This window comes from Gorilla gorilla, chromosome Y (genome assembly GCF_029281585.2).
Source record: "Gorilla gorilla gorilla isolate KB3781 chromosome Y, NHGRI_mGorGor1-v2.1_pri, whole genome shotgun sequence".
NCBI classification, from domain to species: Eukaryota; Metazoa; Chordata; class Mammalia; order Primates; family Hominidae; genus Gorilla; species Gorilla gorilla.
Genome location: NC_073248.2, coordinates 23,829,904 through 23,842,073, shown reverse-complemented (window position 1 = coordinate 23,842,073; position 12,170 = coordinate 23,829,904).

Below are 12,170 nucleotides of genomic sequence, written 5' to 3'. Positions count from 1 at the left end.
CACTCTTTTTGTGGAATTTACAAGTGGAGATTTCAAGCGCTTTGAGTGAAAGTTAGAAAAGGAAATGTCTTCCTATAAAATCTCCAGAGAATTATTCTGAGAAACCACGTTTTGACGTGTGCATTCCACCCATAGAGTTTAACCTTTCTTTCATGGAGCAGTTTGGAAACACTCTGTTTGTAAATTCTGCAAGTGGATACTTGGACGTCTTTGAGGATTTCGTTGGAAACGTGTTTTCTTCATCTAGTGCTAGTCAGAAGAATCCGCACCAACTTCTTTGGGTTGCGTGTGTTCAGCTCACAGAGTTGAACCTTTCTTTAGAGAGAGCAGATTTGAAACACTCTTTTTGTGGAATTTGCAAGTGGAGATTTCAAGCACTTTGCCGCGAATTGTAGAAAAGGAAATATCTTCGTATATAAATTAGAGAGAATCATTCTCAGAAACCACTTTGTGATGTGTGTGTTCCACTCACAGCGTTTAACCTTTCTGTTCATAGAGCAGTTTGGAAACACTCTGTTTGTAACGTCTGCAAGTGGATAATTGGAGCTCTTTGAGGATTTCGTTGGAAACGGGATTTCTTCATCTAATGCTAGACAGAAGAATTCTCTGTAACTTCTTTGAGTTGCGTGTATTCAACTCAGAGAGTTGAATCTCCTTTTAGACAGAACAGATTTGAAACTCTCTTTTTATCGAATTTACAAGTGGAGATTTCAAGCGCTTTTCGGCCACAGGGAATAAAGGAAATATCTTCGTATAAAAACAACAGAGAATCATTTTCGGAAACCACGTTGTGATGTGTGCATTCCACTCACAGAGTTTAACCTTTCTTTTTCATAGAGCAGTTTGGGAACACTCTGTTTGTATCATCTGCATGTGGATATTTGGACCTCTTTGAGGATTTCGTTGGAAACGGGATTTCTTCATCTAATGCCCGGCAGAAGAATTCTCAGTAAATACTTTGGGTTGAGTGTGTTCAACTCACACAGTTGAATCTTCTTTTAGACAGAACAGATTTGAAACCCTCTTTTTGTTGGATTTACAAGTGGAGATTTCAAGCAGTTTGTTGTCTAAGGTAGAGAACGAAATATCTTACTAGAAAAATTCCAGAGAATCATTCTCAGAAATCACGTTGTGATGTGTGCGTTCCACTCACAGAGTTTAACCTTTGTTTCATGGAGGAGTTTGGAAACATTCTGTGTGTAATTTCTGCAAGTGGATACTTGAACCTCTTGAGGATTTCGTTGGAAACGGGATTTCTTCATCTAATGCTAGACAGAAGAATTCTCAGTAACTTCCCTGGGTTGCGTGTACTCAACTCACAGAGTTGAACCTTCCTTTAGACAGAGAAGATTGGAAACACTCTTTTTGCGGAAATTGCAAGTGGAGATTTCAAGGAATTTGGAGCCAATGGAAGAAAAGGAAATATCTTCGTATGAAAACTAAAGAGAATCATTTTCAGAAACCACCTTGTGATGTGTGCGTACCACTCACAGAGTTCAACCTTTCTTTCCATAGAGCAGTGTGGAAACACTCTGTTTGTAACGTCTGGATGTGGATATTTGGACCTCTTTGAGGGTTTCGTTGGAAACGCGTTTTCTTCATCTAATGCTAGAGACAAGAATTCTCAGTAACTTCTTTGACTTGCGTGTATTCAACTCACAGAGTTGAATCTTCTTTTAGACAGAACAGATTTGAAACACTCTTTTGATCGTATTTACAAGTGGAGATTTCAAGCGCTTTTCGACCACAGGTAGAAAAGGAAACATATTCTTATAAAAACTACAGAGAATCATTTTCAGAAACCATCTTGTGATGTGTGCGTTCCACTCACAGAGTTTAACTTTTCTTTTCATAGAGCAGTTTGGAAGCACTCTGTCTGTAACATCTGCAAGTGGATATTTGGACCTCTTTGAGGATTTCATTGGAAACGGGATTTCTTCATCTAATGCTAGACAGAGGAATCCTCAGTAAATTCTTTACATTGCGTTTATTCAACACACAGAGTTGAACCTTCTTTTAGACAGAACAGATTTGAAACACTCTGTTTGTGGATTTGCAAGTGGAGATGTCAAGCTCTTTGTTGTCAGAGTTGGAAAAGGATATATCTTCCTTTAAAAATCCCAGAGAATCATTCTCAGAACCCACCTTTTGATGTGTGAGTTCCACTCACAGAGTTTAACCTTTCTTTCATGGAGCAGTTTGGAAACACTCTGTTTGTAAAGTCTGCAAGAGGATATTTGGACCTATTGAGGATTTCGTTGGAAACGGGATTTCTTCATCTAATGCTAGACAGAAGAATCCTCAGTAACTTCTTTGGGTTGCGTGTATTCAACTCCCAGAGTTGAACCATCCTTGAAACAGAGCAGATTTGAAACTCTCTTTTTGTGCAATTTGCAAGTGGAGATCTCATGCGCTTTGGGGCCAATGGCAGAAAAGGAAATATCTTCCTATAAAAACTAGAGAGAATCATTCTCAGAAACCACCGCATTGTGATGTGTGCGTTCCACTCACTGCGTTTAACCTTTCTTTTCGTAGAGCAGTTTGGAAACACTCTGTAACGTCTGCAAGTGGATAATTGGACTTGTTTGAGGATTTCGTTGGAAACGGGATTTCTTCTTCTAATGCTACACAGAAGAATTCTCAGTAACTTCTTTGAGTTGCGTGTATTCAACTCACAGAGTTGAACCATCCTTTACCGAGAGCAGATTTGAAACACTCTTTTTATCGAATTTGCAAGTGGAGATTTCAAGCGCTTTTCGGCCACAGGTAGAAAAGGAAATATCTTCTTATATAAACTAGAGAGAATCATTCTGAGAAACCACTTTGTGATGTGTGCGTTCCACTCACAGAGTTTAACCTTTCTTTTCATAGGGCAGTTTGGAAACACTCTGTTAGTAACGTCTGCAAGTGGATAATTGGACCTCCTTGAGGATTTCGTTGTAAACGGGATTTCTTCATCTAACGCTAGACAGAATATTTCTCAGTAACTGCTTTGGATTGTGTGTATGCAACTCACAGAGGTGAACCTTCTTTGAGACAGAACAGATTTGATACACTCTTTTTGTGCAATTTACAAGTGGAGATTTCAAGCGCTTTGATGTGAAAGTTAGAAAAGGAAATGTCTTCCGATAAAATCTCCAGAGAATCATTCTGAGAAACCACGTTTTGATGTGCGCATTCCACAAATAGAGTTTAACCTTTCCTTCATGGAGCAGTTTGGAAACACTCTGTTTGTAAATTCTGCAAGTGGATACTTGGACGTGTTTGAGGATTTCGTTGGAAACGTGTTTTCTTCATCTAGTGCTAGACAGAAGAATCCGCACCAACTTCTTTGGGTTGCGTGTGTTCAGCTCACAGAGTTGAACCTTCCTTTAGAGAGAGCAGACTTGAAACACTCTTATTGTGGAATTTGCAAGTGGAGATTTCAAGCACTTTGGGGCGAATTGTAGAAAAGGAAATATCTTCGTATATAAATTAGAGAGAATCATTCTCAGAAACCACTTTGTGATGTGTGTGTTCCACTCACAGCGTTTAACCTTTCTGTTCATAGAGCAGTTTGGAAACACTCTGTTTGTAACGTCTGCAAGTGGATAATTGGAGCTCTTTGAGGATTTCGTTGGAAACGGGATTTCTTCATCTAATGCTAGACAGAAGAATTCTCTGTAACCTCTTTGAGTTGCGTGTATTCAACTCAGAGAGTTGAATCTCCTTTTAGACAGAACAGATTTGAAACACTCTTTTTATCGAATTTACAAGTGGAGATTTCAAGCACTTTTCGGCCACAGGGAATAAAGGAAATATCTTCGTATAAAAACAACAGAGAATCATTTTCAGAAACCACGTTGTGATGTGTGCATTCCACTCACAGAGTTTAACCTTTCTTTTTCATAGAGCAGTTTGGGAACACTCTGTTTGTATCATCTGCATGTGGATATTTGGACCTCTTTGAGGATTTCGTTGGAAACGGGATTTCTTCATCTAATGCCCGGCAGAAGAATTCTCAGTAAATACTTTGGGTTGAGTGTGTTCAACTCACAAAGTTGAATCTTCTTTTAGACAGAACAGATTTGAAACCCTCTTTTTGTTGGATTTACAAGTGGAGATTTCAAGCAGTTTGTTGTCTAAGGTAGAGAACGAAATATCTTACAAGAAAAATTCCAGAGAATCATTCTCAGAAATCACGTTGTGATGTGTGTGTTCCACTCACAGAGTTTAACCTTTGTTTCATGGAGGAGTTTGGAAACATTCTGTGTGTAATTTCTGCAAGTGGATACTTGAACCTCTTGAGGATTTCGTTGGAAACGGGATTTCTTCATCTAATGCTAGACAGAAGAATTCTCAGTAACTTCCCTGGGTTGCGTGTACTCAACTCACAGAGTTGAACCTTCCTTTAGACAGAGAAGATTGGAAACACTCTTTTTGCGGAAATTGCAAGTGGAGATTTCAAGGAATTTGGAGCCAATGGAAGAAAAGGAAATATCTTCGTATGAAAACTAAAGAGAATCATTTTCAGAAACCACCTTGTGATGTGTGCGTACCACTCACAGAGTTCAACCTTTCTTTCCATAGAGCAGTGTGGAAACACTCTGTTTGTAACGTCTGGATGTGGATATTTGGACCTCTTTGAGGGTTTCGTTGGAAACGCGTTTTCTTCATCTAATGCTAGAGACAAGAATTCTCAGTAACTTCTTTGACTTGCGTGTATTCAACTCACAGAGTTGAATCTTCTTTTAGACAGAACAGATTTGAAACACTCTTTTGATCGTATTTACAAGTGGAGATTTCAAGCGCTTTTCGACCACAGGTAGAAAAGGAAACATCTTCGTGTAAAAACTACAGAGAATCATTTTCAGAAACCATCTTGTGATGTGTGCGTTCCACTCACAGAGTTTAACTTTTCTTTTCATAGAGCAGTTTGGAAGCACTCTGTTTGTAACATCTGCAAGTGGATATTTGGACCTCTTTGAGGATTTCATTGGAAACGGGATTTCTTCATCTAATGCTAGACAGAGGAATCCTCAGTAAATTCTTTACATTGCGTTTATTCAACACACAGAGTTGAACCTTCTTTTAGACAGAACAGATTTGAAACACTCTGTTTGTGGATTTGCAAGTGGAGATGTCAAGCTCTTTGTTGTCAGAGTTGGAAAAGGATATATCTTCCTTTAAAAATCCCAGAGAATCATTCTCAGAACCCACCTTTTGATGTGTGAGTTCCACTCACAGAGTTTAACCTTTCTTTCATGGAGCAGTTTGGAAACACTCTGTTTGTAAAGTCTGCAAGAGGATATTTGGACCTATTGAGGATTTCGTTGGAAACGGGATTTCTTCATCTAATGCTAGACAGAAGAATCCTCAGTAACTTCTTTGGGTTGCGTGTATTCAACTCCCAGAGTTGAACCATCCTTGAGACAGAGCAGATTTGAAACTCTCTTTTTGTGCAATTTGCAAGTGGAGATCTCATGCGCTTTGGGGCCAATGGCAGAAAAGGAAATATCTTCCTATAAAAACTAGAGAGAATCATTCTCAGAAACCACCGCATTGTGATGTGTGCGTTCCACTCACGGCGTTTAACCTTTCTTTTCGTAGAGCAGTTTGGAAACACTCTGTAACGTCTGCAAGTGGATAATTGGACTTGTTTGAGGATTTCGTTGGAAACGGGATTTCTTCTTCTAATGCTACACAGAAGAATTCTCAGTAACTTCTTTGAGTTGCGTGTATTCAACTCACAGAGTTGAACCATCCTTTACCGAGAGCAGATTTGAAACACTCTTTTTATCGAATTTGCAAGTGGAGATTTCAAGCGCTTTTCGGCCACAGGTAGAAAAGGAAATATCTTCTTATATAAACTAGAGAGAATCATTCTGAGAAACCACTTTGTGATGTGTGCGTTCCACTCACAGAGTTTAACCTTTCTTTTCATAGGGCAGTTTGGAAACACTCTGTTAGTAACGTCTGCAAGTGGATAATTGGACCTCCTTGAGGATTTCGTTGTAAACGGGATTTCTTCATCTAACGCTAGACAGAATATTTCTCAGTAACTGCTTTGGATTGCGTGTATGCAACTCACAGAGGTGAAACTTCTTTGAGACAGAACAGATTTGATACACTCTTTTTGTGCAATTTACAAGTGGAGATTTCAAGCGCTTTGATGTGAAAGTTAGAAAAGGAAATGTCTTCCGATAAAATCTCCAGAGAATCATTCTGAGAAACCACGTTTTGATGTGCGCATTCCACAAATAGAGTTTAACCTTTCCTTCATGGAGCAGTTTGGAAACACTCTGTTTGTAAATTCTGCAAGTGGATACTTGGACGTGTTTGAGGATTTCGTTGGAAACGTGTTTTCTTCATCAAGTGCTAGACAGAAGAATCCGCACCAACTTCTTTGGGTTGCGTGTGTTCAGCTCACAGAGTTGAACCTTCCTTTAGAGAGAGCAGACTTGAAACACTCTTATTGTGGAATTTGCAAGTGGAGATTTCAAGCACTTTGGGGCGAATTGTAGAAAAGGAAATATCTTCGTATATAAATTAGAGATAATCATTCTCAGAAACCACGTTGTGATGTGTGCATTCCACTCACAGAGTTTAACCTTTCTTTTCATAGAGCAGTTTGGGAACACACTGTTTGTAACATCTGCAAAGGGATATTTGGACCTCTTTGAGGATTTCGTAGGAAAAGGGATTTCTTCATCTAATCCCTGGCAGAAGAATTCTCAGTAACTACTTTGGGTTGAGTGTGTTCAGCTCACGCAGTTGAATCTTCTTTTGGACAGAACAGATTTGAAACCCTCTTTTTGTGGAATTTACAAGTGGAGATTTCAAGCGGTTTGTTTTCAAAGGTAGAAAACGAAATATCTTACAAGAAAAATTCCAGAGAATCATTCTCAGAAACCACGTTGCGATGTGTGCGTTCCACTCACAGAGTTTAACCTTTCTTTCATGGAGGAGTTTGGAAACAATCTGTTTGTAACTTCTGCAAGTGGATACTTGGACCTCTTGAGGATTTCGTTGGAAACGGGATTTCTTCATCTAATGCTAGACAGAAGAATTCTCAGTAACTTCCCTGGTTTGTGTGTACTCAACTCACAGAGTTGAACCTTCCTTTAGACAGAGAAGATTGGAAACACTCTTTTTGCGGAAATTGCAAGTGGAGATTTCAAGGAATTTGGAGCCAATGGAAGAAAAGGAAATATCTTCGTATGAAAACTACAGAGAATCATTTTCAGAAACCACCTTGTGATGTGTGCGTACCACTCACAGAGTTTAACTTTTCTTTCCATAGAGCAGTGTGGAAACACTCTGTTTGTAACGTCTGGATGTGGATATTTGGACCTCTTTGAGGGTTTCGTTGGAAACGGGATTTCTTCATCTAATGCTAGAGAGAAGAATTCTCAGTGACTTCTTTGAGTTGCGTGTATTCAACTCACAGAGTTGAATCTTCTTTTAGACAGAACAGATCTGAAACACTCTTTTGATCGTATTTACAAGTGGAGATTTCAAGCGCTTTTCGACCACAGGTAGAAAAGGAAACATCTTCGTATAAAAACTACAGAGAATCATTTTCAGAAACCATCTTGTGGTGTGTGCGTTCCACTCACAGAGTTTAACTTTTCTTTTCATAGAGCAGTTTGGAAACACTCTGTTTGTAACATCTTAAAGTGGATATTTGGACCTCTTTGAGGATTTCATTGGAAACGGGATTTCTTCATCTAATGCTAGACAGAGGAATCCTCAGTAAATACTTTGGGTTGCGTTTATTCCACTCACAGAGTTGAACCTTCTTTTAGACAGAACAGATTTGAAACCCTCTGTTTGTCGATTTACAAGTGGAGATGTCAAGCTCTTTGTTGTCAAAGGTGGAAAAGGAAATATCATCCTTTAAAAACCCCAGAGAATCATTCTCAGAACCCACGTTGTGATGTGTGCGTTCCACTCACAGAGTTTAACCTTTCTTTCATGGAGCAGTTTGGAAACACTCTGTTTGTAAAGTCTGCAAGTGGATATTTGGACCTCTTGAGGATTTCGTTGGAAACGGGATTTCTTCATCTAATGCTAGACAGAAGAATCCTCAGTAACTTCTTTGGGTTGCGTGTATTCAACTCACAGAGTTGAACCATCCTAGAGACAGAGCAGATTTGAAACTCTCTTTTTGTGCAATTTGCAAGTGGAGATCTCATGCGCTTTGGGGCCAATGGCAGAAAAGGAAATATCTTCCTATAAAAACTAGAGAGAATCATTCTCAGAAACCACCACATTGTGATGTGTGCGTTCCACTCACGGCGTTTAACCTTTCTTTTCGTAGAGCAGTTTGGAAACACTCTGTAACGTCTGCAAGTGGATAATTGGACTTCTTTGAGGATTTCGTTGGAAACGGGATTTCTTCTTCTAATGCTACACAGAAGAATTCTCAGTATCTTCTTTGAGTTGCGTGTATTCAACTCACAGAGTTGAACCATCCTTTACCGAGAGCAGATTTGAAACACTCTTTTTATCGAATTTGCAAGTGGAGATTTCAAGCGCTTTTCGGCCACAGGTAGAAAAGGAAATATCTTCTTATATAAACTAGAGAGAATCATTCTGAGAAACCACTTTGTGATGTGTGCGTTCCACTCACAGAGTTTAACCTTTCTTTTCATAGGGCAGTTTGGAAACACTCTGTTAGTAACGTCTGCAAGTGGATAATTGGACCTCCTTGAGGATTTCGTTGTAAACGGGATTTCTTCATCTAACGCTAGACAGAATATTTCTCAGTAACTGCTTTGGATTGTGTGTATGCAACTCACAGAGGTGAACCTTCTTTGAGACAGAACAGATTTGATACACTCTTTTTGTGCAATTTACAAGTGGAGATTTCAAGCGCTTTGATGTGAAAGTTAGAAAAGGAAATGTCTTCCGATAAAATCTCCAGAGAATCATTCTGAGAAACCACGTTTTGATGTGCGCATTCCACAAATAGAGTTTAACCTTTCCTTCATGGAGCAGTTTGGAAACACTCTGTTTGTAAATTCTGCAAGTGGATACTTGGACGTGTTTGAGGATTTCGTTGGAAACGTGTTTTCTTCATCTAGTGCTAGACAGAAGAATCCGCACCAACTTCTTTGGGTTGCGTGTGTTCAGCTCACAGAGTTGAACCTTCCTTTAGAGAGAGCAGACTTGAAACACTCTTATTGTGGAATTTGCAAGTGGAGATTTCAAGCACTTTGGGGCGAATTGTAGAAAAGGAAATATCTTCGTATATAAATTAGAGAGAATCATTCTCAGAAACCACTTTGTGATGTGTGTGTTCCACTCACAGCGTTTAACCTTTCTGTTCATAGAGCAGTTTGGAAACACTCTGTTTGTAACGTCTGCAAGTGGATAATTGGAGCTCTTTGAGGATTTCGTTGGAAACGGGATTTCTTCATCTAATGCTAGACAGAAGAATTCTCTGTAACTTCTTTGAGTTGCGTGTATTCAACTCAGAGAGTTGAATCTCCTTTTAGACAGAACAGATTTGAAACACTCTTTTTATCGAATTTACAAGTGGAGATTTCAAGCGCTTTTCGGCCACAGGGAATAAAGGAAATATCTTCGTATAAAAACAACAGAGAATCATTTTCAGAAACCACGTTGTGATGTGTGCATTCCACTCACAGAGTTTAACCTTTCTTTTTCATAGAGCAGTTTGGGAACACTCTGTTTGTATCATCTGCATGTGGATATTTGGACCTCTTTGAGGATTTCGTTGGAAACGGGATTTCTTCATCTAATGCCCGGCAGAAGAATTCTCAGTAAATACTTTGGGTTGAGTGTGTTCAACTCACAAAGTTGAATCTTCTTTTAGACAGAACAGATTTGAAACCCTCTTTTTGTTGGATTTACAAGTGGAGATTTCAAGCAGTTTGTTGTCTAAGGTAGAGAACGAAATATCTTACAAGAAAAATTCCAGAGAATCATTCTCAGAAATCACGTTGTGATGTGTGCGTTCCACTCACAGAGTTTAACCTTTGTTTCATGGAGGAGTTTGGAAACATTCTGTGTGTAATTTCTGCATGTGGATACTTGAACCTCTTGAGGATTTCGTTGGAAACGGGATTTCTTCATCTAATGCTAGACAGAAGAATTCTCAGTAACTTCCCTGGGTTGCGTGTACTCAACTCACAGAGTTGAACCTTCCTTTAGACAGAGAAGATTGGAAACACTCTTTTTGCGGAAATTGCAAGTGGAGATTTCAAGGAATTTGGAGCCAATGGAAGAAAAGGAAATATCTTCGTATGAAAACTAAAGAGAATCATTTTCAGAAACCACCTTGTGATGTGTGCGTACCACTCACAGAGTTCAACCTTTCTTTCCATAGAGCAGTGTGGAAACACTCTGTTTGTAACGTCTGGATGTGGATATTTGGACCTCTTTGAGGGTTTCGTTGGAAACGCGTTTTCTTCATCTAATGCTAGAGACAAGAATTCTCAGTAACTTCTTTGACTTGCGTGTATTCAACTCACAGAGTTGAATCTTCTTTTAGACAGAACAGATTTGAAACACTCTTTTGATCGTATTTACAAGTGGAGATTTCAAGCGCTTTTCGACCACAGGTAGAAAAGGAAACATCTTCGTGTAAAAACTACAGAGAATCATTTTCAGAAACCATCTTGTGATGTGTGCGTTCCACTCACAGAGTTTAACTTTTCTTTTCATAGAGCAGTTTGGAAGCACTCTGTTTGTAACATCTGCAAGTGGATATTTGGACCTCTTTGAGGATTTCATTGGAAACGGGATTTCTTCATCTAATGCTAGACAGAGGAATCCTCAGTAAATTCTTTACATTGCGTTTATTCAACACACAGAGTTGAACCTTCTTTTAGACAGAACAGATTTGAAACACTCTGTTTGTGGATTTGCAAGTGGAGATGTCAAGCTCTTTGTTGTCAGAGTTGGAAAAGGATATATCTTCCTTTAAAAATCCCAGAGAATCATTCTCAGAACCCACCTTTTGATGTGTGAGTTCCACTCACAGAGTTTAACCTTTCTTTCATGGAGCAGTTTGGAAACACTCTGTTTGTAAAGTCTGCAAGAGGATATTTGGACCTATTGAGGATTTCGTTGGAAACGGGATTTCTTCATCTAATGCTAGACAGAAGAATCCTCAGTAACTTCTTTGGGTTGCGTGTATTCAACTCCCAGAGTTGAACCATCCTTGAGACAGAGCAGATTTGAAACTCTCTTTTTGTGCAATTTGCAAGTGGAGATCTCATGCGCTTTGGGGCCAATGGCAGAAAAGGAAATATCTTCCTATAAAAACTAGAGAGAATCATTCTCAGAAACCACCGCATTGTGATGTGTGCGTTCCACTCACGGCGTTTAACCTTTCTTTTCGTAGAGCAGTTTGGAAACACTCTGTAACGTCTGCAAGTGGATAATTGGACTTGTTTGAGGATTTCGTTGGAAACGGGATTTCTTCTTCTAATGCTACACAGAAGAATTCTCAGTAACTTCTTTGAGTTGCGTGTATTCAACTCACAGAGTTGAACCATCCTTTACCGAGAGCAGATTTGAAACACTCTTTTTATCGAATTTGCAAGTGGAGATTTCAAGCGCTTTTCGGCCACAGGTAGAAAAGGAAATATCTTCTTATATAAACTAGAGAGAATCATTCTGAGAAACCACTTTGTGATGTGTGCGTTCCACTCACAGAGTTTAACCTTTCTTTTCATAGGGCAGTTTGGAAACACTCTGTTAGTAACGTCTGCAAGTGGATAATTGGACCTCCTTGAGGATTTCGTTGTAAACGGGATTTCTTCATCTAACGCTAGACAGAATATTTCTCAGTAACTGCTTTGGATTGCGTGTATGCAACTCACAGAGGTGAAACTTCTTTGAGACAGAACAGATTTGATACACTCTTTTTGTGCAATTTACAAGTGGAGATTTCAAGCGCTTTGATGTGAAAGTTAGAAAAGGAAATGTCTTCCGATAAAATCTCCAGAGAATCATTCTGAGAAACCACGTTTTGATGTGCGCATTCCACAAATAGAGTTTAACCTTTCCTTCATGGAGCAGTTTGGAAACACTCTGTTTGTAAATTCTGCAAGTGGATACTTGGACGTGTTTGAGGATTTCGTTGGAAACCTGTTTTCTTCATCAAGTGCTAGACAGAAGAATCCGCACCAACTTCTTTGGGTTGCGTGTGTTCA